General features: G+C 46.5%; 1 long non-coding RNA gene across 1 annotated transcript; it reads right to left on the reverse strand.

Annotated features, from left to right (window-relative positions):
- Positions 1–1,064: 1,064 nt before the first annotated feature.
- On the reverse strand, positions 1,065–15,746 carry LOC138849234 (uncharacterized). The gene is made up of 4 exons (XR_011387714.1): positions 15,184–15,746; positions 14,507–14,575; positions 4,047–4,125; positions 1,065–3,957 (listed from the first exon to the last, which is right to left on the reverse strand). It is a non-coding gene; the product is annotated as an uncharacterized lncRNA (long non-coding RNA).
- Positions 15,747–16,858: the final 1,112 nt, after the last annotated feature.

Here is a 16,858-nt window from a genome sequence, read left to right on the forward strand (position 1 = left end):
TGAGGTTGCACTCTCTCCACTTTTTTTTTTTTTTTTTTTTTTTTTTTTTTTTTTTGACAGGCAGAGTGGACAGTGAGAGAGTAACAGAGAGAAAGGTCTTCCTTTGCCATTGGTTCACCCTCCAATGGCCGCCGCGGCCTGTGCACTGCGCTGATCCGATGGCAGGAGCCAGGTGCTTCTCCTGGTCTCCCATGGGGTGCAGGGCCCAAGCACTTTGATCATCCTCCACTGCACTCCCTGGCCACAGCAGAGAGCTGGCCTGGAACAGGGGCAACCGGGACAGAATCCAGTGCCCCGACCGGGACTAGAACCCGATGTGCCGGCGCCACAAGGCGGAGGATTAGCCTACTGAGCTGCGGCACCGGCCTCCACTTCTTTCAAACTATCTGCCCCTAGAGCAGAGCAGTAAGCTCCTTCCCTATTCCACCATCTTGAAAAATCTCTGGGGCCAGGCATCTCAAGTTAGTATGTGCCCATTTAAAGGGCCCTGACTTTATCTCAGAGGCAAAGGGGAAATGTGGTATGCTGTGAGGAAAAATTTTATTTAAAAAAAAATCATCCAACCTGCTTTTATTACTATTATTTTGAATCATCCAAACATATGAAACATAAAAACAAAAATAGAATTAATTCACAGGAATCTACCACCTGCCTATGTCATTTTACCATATTTGCTCTATATTGTTTCCTTTATTAAATTATGATGTTACCTTTAAATTAGTATTTTTTAAGATTTATTTATTTATTTATTTGAAAGGCAAGTTGCAGAGAAAGAGAGAGAGAGGGAGAGAGGTCTTCCATCCACTGGTTCACTCCCCAGATGACCACAACAGCCAGAGCTGTGCTGATACAAAGCCAGGAGCCAGGAGCTTCTTCTGGGTCTCCCACATGGGTGCAGGGGCCCAAGGACTTGGGCCATCTTCCACTGCTTTCCCAGGCCATCGCAGAGAGCTGGATCGGAAGTGGAGCAGCTGGGACTCAAACTGACTCCCGTATGGAATGCCGGCACTGCAGGCGGTGGCTTTAACTGCTACACCACAGCACCGGCCCTTAAACTAGGTTTCTATAGACAGCTTGTATATGAGTCTTCTTTTGTATACAATCTGACAATCTCTGATCTAAGTGGTGTGTTCAGCTCATTTACATTTAACGTGATTATTAGTATGGTTGGATTTATGTCCATCCTGTATTGTTTTTATTTATACCCTCTGTTTTGTGGCTCTGCTCCCTCGTTCTTGCCTTCTTTGGGATTATTGGAACGTTTTTGAATATTTCACCTTATCAGTTGGCTTTGAAGCTATATCTCTTTGTATTGTTTTTTCAGTTGTTGTTGTAGAGATCACAAAATACATTTCTAACTTTTCACATTCTACTTCAAGTTACTGTTCAGAGTTAAATGTAGAAACACTTTACAACAATATACATCACTTTACCTTCTTCTTTTACGCTATAATTATCTGATGTATGCCTATCTACACACATTGAGAGCCCCGTCAACGTCACCACACGTAAGGAACTTAAGAAGAGAGGAATTACTGTTATACTTACGCAAGTTTTACCATTTCTGTAGCTCCTGCATCCAGGTTTCTCTCTGGAATCATTAACCTTCAGCCTTTAGCATTTGTTTTAGAGCAGGATTAACATCAAAGAATTCTCTTGTTTTTCCTTAATCTGGGAATATCTTTATTTCACCATCATTCTTGAAAAACGCATTTTCTAGATATGGAATTCTGGACTAACAACTACTTCCTTTAAGCACTTGAATATGTTGTTCTATTATCTCTGGCCTCCATGGTTTCTGGTGAAAATTCCTTGGTCCTGTGCGTCCTTGTTCCCCTGTCTATAATGTTACTTATCTCTTGCTGCTTTTAAGATTTTCTTATCGTATTTGGTTTCTGACGACTTGCAACATGTTTGGACATGATTTTCTTTAGTTTATACAACCTGATATTACATGAGCTTCTTGAAGTTCGAATTTGTTTCTCACCAAATTTAGAGCATTTTCGATTATCAATTCATCAAATATTTTTTCTTCTCTAATCCCTTTCTTCTTGTGCTTCAACTATCGGAATATTAGAGCTTTTAATCTTGTCCCACAGACCCCTGAAACTGTTAACTTTCTTCAATAATTTTTCTGTCTTTTAGACTGGACAATTTTTATTCGCATGTCTTCAAGCTCAATGATTCCTCTTCCCTCTTCATTCTGCTATTGTGCCCATTCAATTAATTTTTTTACTTCAGATGTATATTTTTAGTTTCCAAAATTTTTATTGTGTTCCTTTTTCTGTTTCTCTGCTGAACATTCTATCTTTTCACTCGAAGGTGTTTACTTTTACCTTGTGGGCATCTCTATCACAGCTACTTTATAATATTTGCTGATAATTCCAACACCTAGGCCATCTCAGGATTCACATCACTGATTGCCTCTGCTCTTGAGAGACAGTCACATTCTGATTCTTTGTACATCATGTAGGTTAACATTGTATCCTATGCATTTTTAACATGATACTATGTAACTGCAGATCCTTTTAAAAAAAAAAATAAGACAATGTTAATTTTGTCGGGCCAACCCTGTGGCTCACTAGGCTAATCCCCTGCCTGCAGTGCCGGCACACCAGGTTCTAGTCCCAGTCAGGGCACTGGATTCTGTCCTGGTTGCCCCTCTTCCAGGCCAGCTCTCTGCTGTGGCCTGGGAGTGCAGTGGAGGATGGCCCAAGTCCTTGGGCCCTGCACCCCATGGGATACCAGGATAAGCACCTGGTTCCTGGCTTCAGATCAGCGCGGTGCGCCGGCCACAGCACACTGGCCGCAGCGGCCATTGAGGGGTGAACCAACAGCAAAGGAAGACCTTTCTCTCTGTCTCTCTCTCTCACTGTCCACTCTGCTTGTCAAAAAAAATTTTTTTGTTGGTTTTTATTTTCTTAATATTTATTTATTTGATTCAAAAGTCAGAAGAGGGAGGGAAAAAAAGATCTTCCTTCCACTGGTTCACTCTCCAAATGGCCACAATAGCCAAGGCGGGGCCAGGCCAAAACCAGGAGCCCAGAACTCCATCCAGGTCTCCCACGTGGGTGGCCTGGTTTTCTTCTGCTGCTTTTCCAGACACATTCGCAGGGAGCTGGATCAGAAGTGCAGAAGTGGAGCAGCTGGGATTCAAACCAATACTCCAATATGGAATGCCAACACCACTGGCAGGCAGCTTAACCCACTGCTCCACAGTGCCAGCCCCGTTAATTTTGTCTTATTTGGCAAGCAGTCAACCAGCTGGGTTCAGATCACAAATTCAGTCTTGCCTGTTTGCGGAATTCCAGCATCGGTTTGCTGTCAAGGTACTGCTTTTAGATGTGTCCTTGACATATGCAGCTCCGGGCTGAGCCCAAGGTTTGTGCTGCTTCATACATCGAATAAGGGGATCTCCCCTCTTCATTTCTCTCTTTTGTAGAATTCTCTCTAGTTTGCAAGGGCCTATTTTCTCAGTCTTCTGGCCAGAGAAACAAGACTTTTCTCAGGATTTAGAACAACAGGGACACTGCCCTCAGATCAGAGTTGGGAGATGGGGCGGGGGGGGGGATGAGAAACTCGCTCCAGAATGGCTCACTGTTCAAGTTTTGACTCCCTTGCACAATCTCATTGCTTCTCTTAGAAATTTCAGCTGTAGCCAGTGGGAGACATCAATTCAGAGGGCAGTTCCATTTGGATGAGAGTAGAAAACATCTGTATTTAAGTTGCTCATTTTTAATTATTTACTTATTTGAGAGGTAGGGTTCCAAACACAGAGAGGGAGAGACAGAAAGAAAGGTCTTCCATCCGCTAATCCATTCCCCAAATGATCACAATGGCTGGAGCTGGGCCAGTCTGAAGCCAGGATCCAGGAGATTCTTCCAGGTCTCCCACACGGATGCAGAGGCCCAAGGACTTGGGCCATCGTCCACTGCTTTCCCAGGCCATAGCAGAGAGCTGGATCAGAAAAGGAGCAACTTGGGATGTTAATCAAGAACACTCTGTTAAAATTATCTGTGTTACCAGAGCCCCAGTAAGTTGCTTACATATGTTGTTATCCTTTGTGCTTCTTTGTGCTGCTTATGTATAAATACCACTGAGACATTGGAATAAACGAGCCTTGATCTGCAAAAAAAAAAAAAAAAAAAAAAAAAAAGGAGCAACTGGGAAACTGGGACATTAACCAGTGCCCATATGGGATGCTGGAGCAGCCTATTATGCCACAGCGCCAGCCACCTTAAGTTGTTTTTTTTAAACCACGGATACTACGGAGGCCCTTAATATATCCCTCTTTCATCCTCTTTCCATCCATCTATCCACAGAAAAACCAATTGCCTGAATTTGGGAATTACTGCTAATATGTGTTTCCACTTTTATATGCATAATATCCATAGACACTATGCAGTATAGTTTGTAAGTTTTAAATAATTACATTAATTGCTTCATGACATAAATACATAGTACTTGGTCAAATTCTGTAACTTTTCTGTCCCTGCTTAGAAAGAATGGTTATTCTTTGGGCCGGCACTGTGGCACAGTGGTTAACGCCCTGGCCTGAAGTGCCGGCATCCCATATGGACACTGGTTCTAGTCTTGGCTGCTCCTCTTCCAATCCAGCTTTCTGCTTTGGCCTGGGAAAGCAGTAGAAGATGGCCCAAGTCCTTGCATGCCTGCACCCATGTGGGAGACCCAGAAGAAGCTCCTGGCTCCTGGCTTCGGATCAGTGCAGCTCCAGCCATTGCAGCCAATGGGGGAGTGAACCATTGGATGGAAGATCTCTCTCTCTCTCTCTCTCTCTCTCTGTCTCTCTCTGTGTGTGTGTGTGTGTAATTCTGACTTTAAAATAAATAAATAAATCTTTTCCTTTTTTTAAAAAAAAAAAGGAATGGTTATTCTCTAAGAGTTGAACCTAACATTACATAATTATTATTCAAGCTCATTGGGTTGTTCAAATATTCTATAAATTACAAATTGTCTTACTGATTTATCAGTTACTAAAAAAGTGCATTAAAAAGCACTCACTATGAGAGGTGGGGAGTTTGGGGCAGCAGGTAAGATGGTATTTTGGATTCCTGCTTCTCATATCAGAATGCCTTGGTTTCAAGTCCCAGCTCGCGTCTCCATTCCAACTTCCTGTTAATGTAGACCCTGGGAGGCAGCTGATGATGGCTCAAGTGGTTGGGTCCCTGTCACCCAGTGTGGGGCACCTGGATGGAGTTCCCAGCTCCTGGCTTTGAGGTGGCTCAGCTCCCATTGTTGCAGACATCTGGAGAAAGAACCAATAAATGGGACATTTCTCTGTTTCTGTCTATCTGTGATCTCTCTCTCTCTCTCTCTCTCTCAAATAGTAGAACTTCTCACTATGAGTGTGAATTTGTCAATCTTTCCTTCTAACTATGTAACTTTTTCTTACATATATTTTTACTATCTTGTTAAATGCAGTGGAGGTAGATGTAACTTTTGTTTTTTAAAGACTGATTTTAAAGAGTTACAGAGAGAGGGAGGAGAGATAGGCAAACAGAGAAAGATCTTCCATCCACTGATTAACCCCACAAATGGCTGCAACAGCCGGGGCTGGGCCGGGCCAAAGGCAGGAGCCTGGAACTCCATCCAGGTCTCCCACATAGGTGACAGGGGCCCAAGCACTTTTCCAGGTGTGTTAGCAGGAGCTGGGTCAGAACTGGAGCAGATGGGACTCCAACCAACCTTCATGTGGGATGCTGGCATCCCCAGCGGTGGCTTAACCTACTGCGCCACATACTGGATTTAGCTTAATGAACTATTCCTTTTATCATATGCACTGACTACTGTCCTCTGCTTTGATACGTAAAGCCTGCTTTGTCTGGTATTAGTATAGCTACACTGGCTTTTTCCTGGTGTATATTTTCAATCTTTCTGGTTCATTCTTTTTTAAAAAAATTATTTTTTTATTTGAAAGGCAGAGTTACAGAAAGAGAGACAGAGACAGAGACAGAGATCTTCTATCCACTTGTTCCAACCAATTCTACTATGTGGGTGCAGGGGCCCAAGCACTTGGGCTGTCTTCTACTTCCTTCCCAGGCACATTAGCAGGGAGCTGGATCAGAAGTGGAGCCACTGGGACTTGAACCAGTGTCATATGGGATGGCAGTGCTGCAGGCTGTGGCTTACCCCACTTCACCATAACACTGACCCCTCTGTTTACTCTTGTAAACAAAGAACATGCTGGAGTGTGTGTGTGTGTGTGTGAGAGAGAGAGAGAGAGAGAGAGAGAAGGGGTAGCTTATTCCAACAACCTCTGTCTTTTAACAAATAATTTATCTTATTACCATTGCTTTATTTTGTACTTCTGACTTACTCTGTCTTTTCTTTGTCCCTTTTATTCCTTCTATTGTATTGTCTGGGTTTTATTGATTTACCCACACTCTATGATGTATTTCTTTTTTTAAAAGATTTATTTATTAGTTCAAAAGAGTTACACACAAAGAGAGAGAGAGAGACAGAGAGAGAGAGAGAGAGAAAGTCTTCCATGCACTAGTTCACTCCCAATTGGCCGCAATGTCCAGACTTGTGCTGATCCAAAGCCAGGAGCCAGGAGCCAGGAGCTTTTTCCGGGCCTCCCACACAGGTGCAGGGCCCCAGAACCTTGGGCCATCTTCTACTGCTTTCCCAGGCCATAGCACAGAGCTGGATCGGAAGTGGTGCAGTCAGGACTCGAACTGGTGCCCATGTGGGATACCGGCACTGCAGGTGGCAGCCTAACCCGCTACACCACAGCGCCAACCCCTGATGTATTTCTTAAATTTCTGCTTTTAAAAAGACTTATCGAGCTTCTTGAATTTGAGGAGCTAGGTCTTTAATCAACTCTGAAAATTCCTTGGCTACTATCACTTTGAGTACTGCTTCTTCCCATTATCTGTCTTCTTACCTTCTGGAAATGCCCTTTTTTGTATATTAGAACTTCTCATCCTGTCCTGCCTCTTCATTTATTTCCCGTATTTTCTCTCCCTTAATTTCCCTGAGCGTCTTCTGGTGACATTTCCTTGACTCTACCTTCCAGTTCCCTAATTCTCCTTCAGCTGATTCTAAAATTTGTACCGAGTTTTTAACTTTCCTGACCATATTTTTCATTTTCATTAATACTATTAGGTTATTTTTCAAATCTGCCTTCTCATCTCTAGTAACGTTATTCTCTTTATATACTTTATATATGATTATTTATTCTAAACCTTCGATCATTTTAGATACGTTTATTATGTAGTCTGGTTGATAGTGCTGCTGTCTTGACTTTGGGGATTTAGTGTGGCAGGGGCTTTGTCTGCTGACCGTTGCTCATGACAGATGGGTTCTTTGTACGTTTTGTAATTTGGGATTGTGATCTCATACGCAGCAACATTGAGTGGCCTGGATTGAGGGCATTTCTCTCCAGAAAGATTTTTTGCTTGCATCTGACACACGTTGCATGATATCACCGCTGCTTGAAACTACTTTTATATTAGTCTCTTGGACAAGAATTTCAGGAGCGTCTTGGTCAGTTTTCTGTTGCTAGAACAAAATACTTGAGACCGGGTAATTGTTGAAGAATAGAAATGTATTTCTTACTGTTCTGGACACCAGGAAGTCCAAGGTCAAGGGGCCACATTTGGTGGGAGCCTTCGTGCTTGTCTGGACCCTCTGCAGGGCCTTAGGGTGGTACAGGGCCTCATGAGAGACGGCCAAACTGGCTTTTATAACAGACCCACTTTCACATTAGCTACCCCACTCCCTCAACAGCCCATCAATCCATGCGTGATTTAATCTACTCATGAGGGCTGAGCCCCCATGACCCAGTCACCTCCCAAAGGCGCCCCCTCCAAACAGCATTAACATAGGACTTTGTGGGTTATATCCCCAACACACAAACTCTGGGGAACAAACATTCAGACCAAGCACAGACCAAATGAATCTTGAAGCTACATGAGAAAGTTATAGTGCATTAGAGACGAATGTTTCTATCCCCTAAATTCATGTTGAAGCCCCAGTGCCCAGTGTGATGGCACTTGACAGTAAGGCCTCTGGGAAGTACTTAGGGTTGGATGAGTTCAGAAAGGTGAGGCCCTGGTGGTGAGACCTGTGCCCCTAAAGAAGAGAGATCAGAGAGCTTGCTCTCACCATCTCAGAATACAGGTACAGCAAGAAGAGGTCATGTGAGCACCAAACGAGCTGACAAGAGATGAATTCGTCACCAGGAATCAGAGTGACTGGCACCTTGATCTTGAACTTCCCAGCCTCCAAAACTGTGAGAAATAGACATCTGTCAATTAAACCACCCACCCTGTGCTATTTTATTACTTCAGCTTAAACAGACTAATACACAGCAACATCAAAAACATCAAAACCGAGGCTATAACTCCCAGCTGGAGTTGTAAAATAATTCTACCATTCATATATTGGAAGACAGAATGCTGTAAAGACATAAACTCTATAATATGGCATATCGAGAGTTTCAAGGTAATCATAATAAAAGTCCAAATAGGTTTATTGTCAGTGTGCACGGAAATTAACAAATATATTCTGAACTTTATATGGAAAAGCAAAGAACAATGAAGAACCAAGACAACCTTACAGAAGAGCAAAGTTGCAGGGCTTTCTCTATTCGACACCAAGCCTGATGACAATGTGAAGTAATGGTATATGGCTTAATACAGCTAGGGTAAATAGAGGAATGAAACAGAATCTAGAAACTAACCAATTCAAATGTGGCCTCTTGATTTATGGCAAAAGTGAGAATGCAGTACATTGGTGGAAAGAATATTCTTTTCAATAAACGGTGTTGGGTCAGTTGAACATCTAGATGTAAAAATATATGTTTTTAAATATTTGTTTATTAGGCTGGCGCCATGGCTCACTAGGCTAATCCTCCGCCTTGCAGCGCTGGCACACCGGGTTCTAGTCCCGGGTCGGGGCGCCAGATTCTGTCCCGGTTGCTCCTCTTCCAGGCCAGCTCTCTGCTGTGGCCAGGGAGTGCAGTGGAGGATGGCCCAAAGTACTTGGGCCCTGCACCCCATGGGAGACCAGGATAAGTACCTGGCTCCTGCCTTCGGATCAGCGCGGTGCGCCGGCCGCCATTGGAGGGTGAACCGACGGCAAAAGGAAGACCTTTCTCTCTGTCTCTCTCACTGTCCACTCTGCCTGTCAAAAAAGAAAAAAAATTGTTTATTTGCATATGCATTATGCATATATGCATATGCAGAATGAGAGGTGGAGAGAAAAAAAAAATCTTTCATCTGCTGGTTCACTCCCTGAATTCCCACAATAGTCAGAACTGGGCTGGCTGAGGCCAAGAGCCTAGAACTCCACCCAGATTTCCCATGTGGGTGGCAAGTGCCTAGACACTTGAGCCATTATCTGCTGTCTCCCAGGACGTATTAGCAAGAAGCCAGACCAGAAGCATAGTAGCTGGGATTCAAACCACTACTCCAATGTGGCATGTGGGCATTCTAAATAGTAGCTTAACCCTCTGTACCGTAATACCTGACCCTAGATGTAAAAAAAAAAAGTATCTATGTATCCAAAAAAACTCTATATATCCAAAAATGAATTCCAGAGTAATTGTAATCTAAATATGAAATACAAAATAATAAATCTTCTAAAAGAAATCCTAGGAAAATACCTTTATTATTGGGGCTGGCGCTGTGGCACAGCAGGTTAAAGCCCTGGCCTGAAGCACTGGCATCCCATATGGGCGCCAGTTCTAGTTCCAGCTGCTCCTCTTCCGATTCAGCTCTCTGCTATGGCCTGGGAAAGCAGTGGAAGATGGCCCAAGTCCTTGGGCCCCTACACCTGATGAGAGACCCAGAAGAAGTTCCTGGCTCCTGGCTTCAGATCGGTGCAGCTCCGGCCGTAGCAGCCATCTGGGGAGTGAACCAGCAGATGGAAGACCTCTCTCTCTGTCTCTACCTCTCTCTGTAACTCTGTCTTTCAAATAAATAAAAATAAATCTTAAAAATACCTTTATTATTTTTATTAAACAAGCATTTCTTTTTTATTTTTTTGAGATTTATAAAGCAAGATTTATTAGAGTCAAAGACCTCCAAAAAGAATGGCATGAAGAGGGGATTCCAATAGAGGGGAAAACCCAAAGACAAGAATTTCTTAAATGGGTCACACAAAAGAATAACCATAAGGACAAAAATCAGATGACCAGACTTCAATAAAATCGAGGGCATCTGCCCATCAAAAAACATCATTAAGAGAATAAAAAGACAAGCTAAAGAATGAGAGCAGATACCTGCCATTCACTTATTTATCTGACCAGGACTTGTGTTTCAAGTATATAAAGAACTACGAATCAACAATAAACAGGCCAATAGCCCAATAGAAAAATGAGCAAAATACTTGAACAAGCACTTCATAAAGCGGCTTGCCAAATCTCCAAATTCTCATGAAAAGTGCCCGTTAGTCACCCAGGGAATGTAAATCCAACCAGCAACTAAGGGAGCAGAGAAGGAATCGTACCAGTTGCTGGGGAGGATGTGGAGTAACTGGAATGCTCATTGGCTGCATTTAAACTGGACAAACACCTTGAAAACCCATGCAACAGCATCGTCCAAATCTGACCCAATCATATCCAGGTCCAATCATTTTTCCTTAGCTACTTGTCCAACAGACCTATGTTGTGTTCAACTGAGGGAATATTCAAAGCAGCACTATTCCTAATATCCAAAACTGATAACCACACAAACGTCCTGGGTAAACTTTTGCTTTATTATTTATTTATTTATTATTTATTTATTTATTTATTTGAAAGTCAGAGTTACGAAGATAGAGGGAGACAGAGAGAGAGAGAGAGAGAGAGAGATCTTCCATCCATTGGTTCACTTCCCAAATGGCTGCAATGGCCAGGGCTGTGCCAGGCTGAAGCCAGGGGCTTGGAGCTTCTTCCGGGTCTCCTACATGGGTGCAGGGGCCCAAAGACTTGAGCCATCTTTTGCTGTTTTCCCAGGTGCATTAGCAGGGAGATGGATCAGAAATAGAGCATCCGGGATTCAAACCGACTGCCAGTATTGCTGGCAGTGGCTTAACCTGCTACATCACAGCACCGGCCCCAAGTGTCTGATTCTCAAAACTATCCTCTACCACCACCCCACCCCGGAGGGAACCCCACATCAATCACAAGCATGATGCCCCAACTTTCGGTTCCCTCTTACTTGACTCCTGGAGATTTCCTTCATCTTCTTCTTCTTCTTCTTTTTTTTTTTTTTTTTTTTTTTTTTTTACAGGCAGAATTAGACAGAGAGAAAGGTCTTCCTTCCGTTGGTTCACCCCTCAAATGGCCGATCCGAAGCCAGGAGCCAGGTGCTTCTTCTTGGTCTCCCATGAGGGTGCAGGGGCCCAAGCACCTGGGCCATCCTCCGCTGCACTCCCTGGCCACAGCAGAGAGCTGGCCTGGAAGAGGGGCAACCGGGACAGAATCCAGCGCCCCAATCGGGACTAGAACCCGGGGTGCCGGTGCCGCAGGCGGAGGATTAGCCTAGTGAGCCGTGGCGCCGGCTTCCTTCATCTTTTCTGAGCTTGGCTCTGCACTGAAAAGACTGCACGCAGCAGTTCATCCAAACCCTCAGGAGGTTTTCGGCATGAGTGTTATCACCCCTCATTTTTCTGTGTCCCTGCCTAGATGTGAGGATCCACCTGGCACTGTTTTTGTGAATTAAAGGTTATCTTTGGGGACCAGCACTGTGGCACAGCGGGTTAAAGCTGTGGCCTGCAGTGCCAGCATCCCCTATGGACGCTGGTTCAAGTCTCAGCTGCTCCACTTCCGATCCAGCTCTCTGCTATGGCCTGGGAAAGCAGTGGAAGATGGTCCAAGTGCTTGGGCCCCTGCACCCACACGGGAGACCCAGAAGAATCTCCTGGCTCCTGGCTTCGGATCAGCGCAGCCCCAGCCATTGTGGCCAACTGGGGAGTGAACCAGCAGATGGAAGACCTCTCTCTCTCTCTCTCTGGCTCTTCTCTCTGGCTCTCTCTCGCTCTGTAACTCTGTCTTTCAAATAAATAAGATAAATCTTTAAAAAAAAAAAAAAGGTTATGTTTGACGTAAAGGAAGAGGAGAAAGCAGACAGGAACTGGAAAACCTTTTCACTTCACACCAAAGAGGCGGGGAGAATGGTATCGGGGGCACCTCTCCCCGCCTCCCACTGCTGGGGACCATGGCCAGCACCCTGCTCGTCCTCATTGCCCTGCCCAATTGGAGATCAACTGCCTGGCCCTGTCTCTCCCACACATCTGCTCTGACCTCACACACCTGTCCACTATGTGCTGCCACCTGCCACGTTGTAACACGGCAGGAAACCCTCAGGAGACGCACCTGCCTGATCCGAACCTCCTGGCCCCTTTTCTTCATAAATGACCCAGCCTCAGGCATTCTGTGCTGGCTCAGGAAGTCAGCTAAGGCGAGGGATATCCACTGGGTTCTTCCTTTGCTGGGAAAACAGACCAGGCACACTCCAGGTTTCCCCCAGGAGGACTGGCTCTTCTGGGACGAGGTGTGTGCATTCTGCTAGCACCACATGTCCTCGGTGGTTATGCTTTAAAATCCAGAACAAGAAAGTCACCTTGAAAGCAGGCATCACGTGTATTTTCTGTTTAAGAGCTCCGCCGCAATCAGGCGTTAGCATGGGTCTTGTTTAACGCCTTAGAGCCGTGATAGCGCAAAGTGATGTCGAGGCAAACCCAGCAGAACCATCCACCCGGGCTCCTGGGACGTCAGCCTGGCTGGGCTTCCAGTAAAGTTCCTGGTCCTGGTCACCACCGAGCTCCCCCAAGTCAGCCAAAGGTTTCTCCCAGCCCGTCTTGTTCTGCTATGGAAGGAGGGACATCCATCCACTGCCAGGCCCAGTGCCAAAGGGTCATTTATAAAAAGGAAGGCAACAGGTGTCGTGACAGGCACAGAAGGAAGATGGCTGGGACAGGAATCTGAGGACAGAGCTTAGGGCCTGTCCATATCCCAGAGCCCCTCGACTGTCCCTGGCCCACAGCAATCCACCCCAAGCCAGCCTCACTCCTCATAGGAGAACGACAATTCCTCGCTGGGCTGAACCAGATAACATCTTAGACGCCTCCCATCTGGGACTCAACTGCTATTCACTTGATCCTTGTAATAATCTCTTCTGAGGGGTCGACACTGTGGCAGAGTGGGCTAAGCCTCTGCCTATGGCGCCCGCAATCCATATGGGCGCCAGTTCAAGTCCCGGCTGCTCTTCTTCCAATCCAGCTCTCTGCTATGGCCTGGGAAAGCAGTAGAAGATGGCCAAGTGCTTGGACCCCTGCACCTGCACAGAAGAGCTGGAAGAAGCTCCTGGCTCTGGCAGTTGCGACCATTTGATGAGTGAATCAGCAGATGGAAGACCTCTCTCTCTGTGTCCCCCTCTCTCTGTCTGTAACTCTACCTCTCGAATAAATAAAATCTTTTAAAAAAACACCTCTGTTGTTTAATAACCACCATGAGGAGCCGGCGTCATGACACAGCAGGTTAAGCTGCCACTTGCAATGCCAGCGTCCCATACTGGAACCCTGCTTTGAGTCCCGGCTGCTCCACTTCCAATCCTGCTCCCTGCCAATGCACCTGGGAAATCAGCAGAAGATGGCCTAAGTGATTGGGCCCCTGGCCACCCCTGAGAGGAACTTAGATGGAGTTCCAGGCTCCCGGCTTCAGCCTGGCCCAGCACTGGCTATTGCAGCCATCTGGGGAGGGAGCCAGTGGATGTCTGTCTGTCTGTCTGTCTGTCTCTCTCTCTCTCTCTCTCGCTTTCTCTGTTATTCTGCCTTTCAAATAAATAAATAAATCTTTAAAAGAAAAAGTAAACACCGCAAGCCAGGAATATTGTTGCATTGTCACATCAACCTCCACCCCAAAAAAAAAGCTCAGTGAGGTTGTTCCTGCTAACGTCTGCTGTGGTTTACATGTGTTCCCCGAAACCCGTGTGCTGGAAGTTTATCCCCAGAGTTATGTGTTAATGGTATTTGGAGATGGGGCTGTGGATGTGTTCATGGTTGATCTCCGGCATGCTTGCTCTGTCCACCACGCGATGCCTCCGCCACGTCACGATGCAGTGAGAAGCCCCTCGCCAGAGCCGGAGGAGATGATGGCACCAGGCCACCAGGCCTCCCAGCTTCCAGAACCTTCTGAACATCTGTTCTTTCTACATTACCCAGGCCGGGATACTCGGTTACAGCACCCGAAAACTGACCAAGACCACATCCTTCTCAGATGTGGACACAAGAACTTGACCCTGGAGCGAGGGGGGGTGGGGGGGGCGGGGCTAGTTCTAACCCTGACCTTGATAACCTTCCTGTCCGTCCCACTCACTGCCTCTGGCACCTCACTGCTCACTCAGCCTGCTGTCTTACGACAGGAAGGAAACGGTACACACAGACACGCCCTGGTGGAGATCTGCCCCCAAAATGGGCATTTGCTGAGCAAAACTGCTACAGCCATGGGCCTCCTAAACGGGGGCTCCACCTGCGGCTGCCCACAGGGCTCTCTCACCTCTCAGAACAGGCTCCCTTTGTCCACATGTCCCCCTCGCACAAACAATGACTCCATCGCCTAGGAGACCTCAGCACAAATAGAGAGAGAGAGAGAGAGAGAGAGAGAGAGAGAGAGAGAGAGAGACAAGGCATAAATAAGATGCTGTATGGGCAGAGAGGGAAGAAAATGATCCGAAGGCAAAACACCAGGATGTATTGGACAGGAATACTTGACATGCTCGGCGTTTAAGCCTACAGCCCTCCTGTGAACACCCAAGTGTGTCTGTTTTTTCACCACCGTCACACGCTCTTCCTTGCAGCCAAAAACAATGTCTGAGCTTCCTGCGCACTGCACCGTGGTGTTTTATACACGGAATCACCTGGTACAGCTCCTGTCCCCGAGATGCAAATTAATGTTTTCGAAGGGGAGGGTTCTTGGGGAGCCCGGGGGAGGGAAGCAAGCACGCTCCGTGGCCACGCTCAGGCGCTGACACTGCCCCGCATGATGGATGCTGCCAGTGCTGTTGCTTAGCAACCCAATACCCTTCAAGACAATCCGGCAGCCTTGCTGGCTCACAGAGGCAGGCAGGGCTGGTTAGGCATGGCACCGGGCATGCAAAGATAAAAATGAGGTGGCTTTTTTTTCCCCAGTTATTAATAAGCATTCTTCCTGCTTTCCCATACAGACCAACATACCTGAGGGTACCCAGAGCCCTGGGCTACACCGGAGCTGGAAAAAGCCCACGGCTGTTCCCTGGCCTCCCAGAGGGCTCCAGGGAGTAGTGGAATTTTACTGGCTGCTCCTGCGACGCTGCTGCAGCCGGAGCCCTGGCTGCACAGAAAGGCAGCGCCCAGCGTGCCTGACTCACCAGCATGTCTTCGGAGCCGTGTTTTCAGCGCTGTCATGAGTCACGGCTTCTCCGCTTGCTTCTTCCTCAAAACCAAAACACTTGACATTTTAGAATAATGTGTGTGGGGCGGGGGGTGTTTTTTTTTTTTTTAACAGATGTTTAAAGGCATTCTGGGGCTTTGTGTGCAAGTGTGGGCATGCGTGGGGAGAGGTGAGTAATGGCGGCGTGAGCAGGTAAACAGGAGTGAGTTCTCACACCGCCAGTCACCTGGAAACCATCAGAGGGCCAGGAAGCTGTCCCTCGCATGGTGGACAGATTCCTAAGGGGACCTGGGCCCCGGCCACCATTGTGCCCTCGATGCGTTCCAGCCCCGCAGCCTGAACCCCCGCCCCCAACAGAGTGTGCAACCTGAATGCAGTACCACCTATGGCTTCAGGAAAAAATCCTGCAGGAGTTACAAGGAACAAAGAAAACTGGGATTTATGATGAGAATAGAGTGCAACTGTCACACAGAAAGTGCTGGACCAGGGGTCAGTGTTGTGGCATAAAGGGTAAAGCCACCACCTGCAATGCCAGCAACACATATGGGCACTGGTTCAAGTCCCGGCTGCCCCACTTCCAATCCAGCTCCCTGCCAATGAGCCTGGGAAAGCAACAGAAGATGGCCCAAGTGCTTGGGTCCCTGCCACCCATGTGGGAGACTCTGTTGAAGCTCTTAGGCTCTTAGTTTTGGCCTGACCCAGCCCTAACCATTGCAGCCATTTGGAGAGTGAACCAGAGGATGGAAGACCTCTCTCTCTCTCTCTCCCTCTCTCTCTCTCCCTCTCTCTCTCTCTAACCCTTTCAAGCAAACAAAAAAAATTTTTGCTTTAAAAATTAAAAATAAATTTAAAAAGAAAAATAGCAAAAAGAAGAGAAAAGAAAAGGCTGGACCAGAGATGGTAGTCCTTGGGTCTGGGTTTTGATTCTGACATCTTTGGGATGGATGATGAATCTCAGCTTTCTGGCACGATCCACCAGGAGTCTCCTCCTCCTCCCGAATCCCTAACTGTCTCAGACTCACTCACCTAGCACATCACCAACCCCCCAGAGTGTGAGCCCCCCAAAGTCAGGCACCACTTGGCACACCCTAGGTCATGTTAATGCAGCACCGTCATCATGTATCAAACAGGTGCTCCACGCATGCTGCTTGTTTGGATGGAGAGACGGACGAATGAAAGAATTAATTAACTAAATCCAATTAACCTCTTGGAACCACCCCTATTTATCCCAATGCTTAACAGGATGGATTAGCTACAGCTGTCAACTCACAGAAAATAGTATCCAGGGGACAACACCGTAGCATAACAGGTAAAGCTTCCGCCTGTCGTGCCAGCATCCCATGTGGGTGCCGGTTCACGTCTCAGCTGCTCTATTTCCAATCCAGCTCCCTGTTCATGGCCTGGGAAAGCAGCTGAAGATGAACCAAGTACTTGGGCTCCTCCTACCCATGTTGGAGACCTAGATGAAGCTCTGGCTCC

This window comes from Oryctolagus cuniculus, chromosome 4, assembly GCF_964237555.1.
Source record: "Oryctolagus cuniculus chromosome 4, mOryCun1.1, whole genome shotgun sequence".
NCBI classification, from domain to species: Eukaryota; Metazoa; Chordata; class Mammalia; order Lagomorpha; family Leporidae; genus Oryctolagus; species Oryctolagus cuniculus.